At 42.6% G+C, this 5,406-nt stretch overlaps 1 pseudogene; it reads left to right on the top strand.

The window, feature by feature from the left end:
• Positions 1 to 970: 970 nt before the first annotated feature.
• Positions 971 to 5,011, top strand: LOC138172390 (mitochondrial carnitine/acylcarnitine carrier protein-like; annotated as a pseudogene).
• Positions 5,012 to 5,406: the final 395 nt, after the last annotated feature.

Here is a 5,406-nt window from a genome sequence, read left to right as displayed (position 1 = left end):
CATAGAATGGTACATATTCTGTTAGATGTGGTCATTTTGTTGAAATTGTTTAATTGGTACATAAATGTTGTGTTTTTTAAAGACATCAATTAAAAACTTAAAAAAGAGGACATTCCAGGAAACTTTATTTGCTTTTTGACAGAATTACTAGACAGATAAATCAGGGAGATGCTGTAGGCCTAGAATGCCTACATTTCAGCAAAGCCTTTCATCCGCTCCTTAAGGACAAGATGAAGAGATGGGATCTGTGTCAACTAAGAATGAATCAACAGTGACCTGGGCACAAAAACATTAACAGGATGTTAGGGCACATTCAGAGAGATCTGATGTTCAGAATGAGAGAAATGCTTGAGTCCTTGCTGTACTCTGTCCTGTACTGACCATGTCTAGAGTGTCGTATTTGCATCAATGTTGCATCATATCTTAAAGACATTGCCACTGGAATGCATCTAAAGGACAGATCATAAGATATAGAACTGGAAAGGAACTTGGTGGCCTTCTAGTCTGATTCTTTCATTTTACAGATGAAGATACTGAGGCCTAGAGAGGTTAAGTGACTTGTTCAGTGTCTCAGGTGATAAGGAGTAGAGGAAGGATTTTAATATAGCCACAGATACCTGAGAAAAGGCAACCAGGAAGGATCTTGAGGTCATTCCTTAAGGATCAGTTAAGGAAATGAGGGTATTGAGCATTGAAAAGGGAGAACAAGAAAAGACACCAGATAGCTCTCTTTAGGTGTTTGAAAGGCTTTCACATGGAGGTCTCTTTGGCCCCAGAGGCCAGGACCAGGAGCAGTGGATGGGAGTTACAGTGGGAAATGAAGGCTTAATGTCAGGAAGAACTTCCTAACAATCAGAGTTCCAAAAAATGTGGAATGTGTTGTTGCAGAAAAGTGGTGGGCTTCCTTCCCCCAACGCAGGAAAAAGGTCGACAGCTGCAGCTGGAGTGAACTGAGGGCAGTAGCACCAAAATGCAGGCCAGTACCATAGCCGAGGATGAGGTTGAGACAGGAGTCTCATCATCAGTCCCCGGGAGAACTTCCTGGCTAGAGCCTTCAGCAGTGTGTTCGTGGTGTTAGTGGGCTACCCGCTGGACACGGTGAAGGTAAGGCTACAGACTCAACCCAAGAGTCTCTGGGACCTTTGACTGTTTCAAGAAGACACTTTTTGGAGAGGGTATTCGAGTCCTTTACCGAGGAATGGCTGCTCCACTTGTTGGTGTCACATCCATGTTTGCTGTGTGCTTCTTTGGCTATGGGTTGGGGAAGAGACTACAACAGAAGCACCCAGATGATATATTGAATTATTCCCAGCTGTTTGCAGCTGGGATGTTGTCTGGTATGTTCACAACAGGAATCATGACTCCTGGAGAAAGAATAAAGTGTCTCTTACTCTTAGAGATTCAAGCTTCTTCAGGAGAAACAAAGTACACGGGTGCTTGGGACTTTCAAAAAATTGTATCATGAAGCTGGAATAAGAGGCATTTACAGGGGCGGAGCCAAGATGGCGGAGTAGAAGCACGAACTTCCCCTGGCTCCTGCTTCCACCTTCCCCAATCCATGTAAAAAGGGGACTCTAAACAAACTTTGGAGCTGCAGAACCCACAAAATGACACAGAAACTAACCTCCCGCTGAGGACAGCCCAGCAGGCCGGCAGGAATACAGCATAGCGCTCTAGGAGCAGAGCCCAGCCCCAGGGTGGGCCTGACCAGCCCCGGCCAGAGGGACTCCAGATCAGCAGCACCTATGGCCATTTCCAGATTTATCAACACAGAGATTCGAAGGACAAGGTGAGAGGCCAGTGCAGTCTGGACTTTGGGACCAGTAAGTGGGAGTGTGTGGCTTTTACCCCCAGGGCGAGAAGCGGCTGAGATGCTGGCACAGCCAGCCAGCTCCACGGAGTGGCTTCAGCTCCTGGCCTGCAGAGTGTAGGGGGACCAAGCACCAGTCTGAGGGGTAATCGCTCTTGCTTTAACCTGCTTGGATCTGGATTGCAGTCTAGGGTGGGGGTCCTGGGGTGTGTGTCCACCTTGCCAGAGCATGTGCAGACCTCAGAGAGGGCACACACCTAATACCTCCAGCAGCTGAGAAAACCCCAGCATTTGGGACGAAAGCTCCTCTGTCTGGTGGCAGAGTTCTACTGTGGCAAAAAGCCCAAAAGTCAAGTAATTGAATGGCAAAATGAGCAGGCAAAAGAAACAAAGCAGACAGAAGATTCCAACATTACAATCCTATTTTGGTGACAAAAAGGAGCAAGGCATGGAACAGGAGGAAAACAGTGAAGTCAGAACTCCTGCACTAAAAGCTTCAAAGGAAAATAGAAGCTGGTTACAGGCCATAGAGGACCTTAAGAAGCAGATAAGAGAAGTGGAGGAAAAATTGGGAAGAGAAATGAGAATGATGCAAGAAAATTATGAAATGAGAGTCAACAGCCTGACTGAGGAAAATAATACCTTAAAAAACAGACTGAATCAAATGGCAAAGGAGGCTCAAAAAGGCAATGAGGAGAAGAATGCCTTAAAAAGCCGAATTTGCCAGATGGAGAAAGAATCTCAAAAGCTCAATGAGGAGAATCATTCCTTCAGAATTAGATTGGAGCAAATGGAAGCTAATGACTTTATGAGAAATCAAGATGCTGTTAAACAGATCCAAACAAATGAAAGAAAAGAAGGCAATGTGAAATATCTCATGGGAAAAAAAAACATTGACCTGGAAAATAGATCCAGGAGAGATAATTTAAAAAAATTTTAAAAATTATTGGACTACCTGAAAGCCATGACCAAAGTAAGATCCTAGAAATCATCCTCCAGGAAGTTCTCAAAGAAAACTGCCCTGATGTTTTAGAACTGGAAGGCAAAATAGAGGTTGAAAGAATCCACTGATCACCTCCTGAAAAAGATCCCAAAAAGAAAACTCCTAGGAATATTATAGCCAGGTTCTGGAATTCCCAGATTAAGGAGAGAATATTACAAGCATCCAGGAAGAAACAATTTGAATATTGTGGAAACACAATCAGGATAACCCAGGATCTGGCAGCTTCTACAAGGGATCAAAGGGCTTGGAATGTGACATTCTGGAGGTCAAGGGAGCTGGGATTAAAACCAAGAGTCACCTACCCAGCAAAACTGAGTATCATGTTTCAGGGGAAAATATGGTCTTTCAGTGGAAAACAGGACTTTCAAGCATTCTTGCTGAAAAAGACAGAGTTGAATAGAAAATGTGGCATTCAGATACAAGAAGTAAGAAAAGCATGAGAAGGTAAACAGGGAAAAGAAATCATAAGGAACTTATCAAAGTTGAACTATTAACATTCCTACATGGAAAAACAATAATTGGAACTTATGATATTTTTCTCAGTAGTTGAAGGGATTAGAAATATATATATATATATGTCTATATATGAGGATATATGGGCATATGAATACATATGTGAATGTGTGTATATGTTTACAGGTATACATAGAAGGCACAGGACCAATTTAACAGGAAGGGATGATACTTAAAAGGTGAAATTAAGAGGTGAGAGGAATATAATGAGAGGAGATGGGGAGAGACAGATTGGGGTAAACTATCTCATACAGAAGAGGCAAGGGAAAATGGTTACAATGGAGGGGAAGAATAGGAAGGCAAAAATGAATGGGTCAACCTTATTCCCATTGAATATGGCTTGAGGAGGGAGTGAAATACACACTAAATTGGGTATCTCACCCTCCAGGAGAATAGGGGGGAAGGGGATGAGAGGGGGAATGATGGAAGAGAGGGCAGGCTGGGGGGAAGGGAAGTTGGAAGCACCCACTTTTGAAAAGGGACGGGATCAGGGTGGAGAGTGGAGAGGGTGGGAGGTGGGATGGGAGGGAGGGAAGTGTAGTCAGTCTTTTACAATATATCTACTATGTTGTTATTTTGCATTAGCCACACAAGTACAACCTATACTTAACTGCTTGTCTTCCCAATGGGGGTGGGTGACAAGGAAGGAAGGGAATGAATCTGGAATTGAAAGTTTTAAAAATCAAATATTCAAATATATGTATATATGTACATATATATGTGTGTATATATATATACTATTATTAATACCATCTTACATGTAATTTGGAAATAAGATATACAGGCGCTGAGGCATAGAGATCTACTGGAAAAGTCAAAAGGGGTATGGGAGAAAATATGGGAGAGAGCAGATTGGAGGAGGGGATATCCTGTGGGACTGCTATTTTGGGGCGGTGGGTGGGGGAAAAGCAGGGGAGAAAATTTGTAACTCAAAATCTGGCGGAAACGAATGATGTAAATCAAAAGTTAATAAAGCATTTTTTTAAGTAAAAATATAAATAAAAAAAGAGGCATTTACAAAGGAACTGTGCTTACGCTCATGTGAGATGTTCCTGCCAGTGGGACTTCAAGACTTACGAGTGGCTAAAAGAGGCTAAAAGATATCTTCACCCCAGAAGGCAAAAGTGTTAGTGAGCTCAGTGCCCCCCGAATCCTGGTGGCTGGAGGCATCACAGGAATCTTCAACTGGGTGTGGCAATCCCTCCAGATGTGCTAAAGCCCTGCTTCCAGACTGCCCCACCTGGAAAATACCCTAATGGGTTCCAAGATGTGCTGAGAGAGCTGATCCGAGAAGAGGATATCGCATCCCTGTTTAAAGGTTTTACTGCTGTAATAATCTGTGCCTTCCCAGCAAATGCTGCATGTTTCCTTGGCTTTGAAATTGCCATGAAGTTCTTTAATTGTATTGCACCTAATTTATGAAACTCAGAAATCTTAAGACCTCCAGACAAAGGGAGGAATACGGTGACAAGGGAAGGGACAGGATTGAACTCAACTTGGCAAGAATCTACATATGGGGAGGGGGGAAGAGAATGAAGAGATGAGAGCACTTAATGAACTTTGTATAACCTATGCCTTAAAGACATCCTTTGGCTGGTACAATGTGGCCATTTTGAAACTTGAATTCATCTTGATGATTTAAGAGATTTCATGAGGCTTTGGAGGTAGAAGTCTGTAGCCAGCCTCAAAACTGAAATCTATTTTGCACCTATCCCTTCCCTAGCCAACTTTTATAAGCCTGCTACCTAGGACATCTTCCTCAGTTCTAGGAGGGCCATTAATATCACTAACAGTACCAGAAATGTATTTTTAATACCAACTAAGCTTCAGTTGAATGATTGTTCAAGCACCAGTTGATGAGCACTTAATTCTCAAGACACCTTTTAACCTTTGATTGCACATGTTGAAATGTGACAATAGTTCACTGTCCCCATTTGTGCTGTCTTTGGATGTATATTTAAGATCATGTTGCTAACTTGTTAACACGGGGGTTTTAATTTTGTGTGTCACTAATTGAGAAGTAGAATAAAATAGCGTAATTCTGGTTAAAAAAAAAAGAAAAGTGGTGGGCTCCCCCATC

Source organism: Petaurus breviceps, unplaced genomic scaffold (genome assembly GCF_028583685.1).
Source record: "Petaurus breviceps papuanus isolate PSGF00001 unplaced genomic scaffold, PetGlider_PUasm1.0 532, whole genome shotgun sequence".
Lineage (NCBI taxonomy): Eukaryota > Metazoa > Chordata > Mammalia > Diprotodontia > Petauridae > Petaurus > Petaurus breviceps.
The sequence above is the reverse complement of the archived record's forward strand: the minus strand, read 5'-3'. Positions and strand labels throughout refer to the sequence as shown.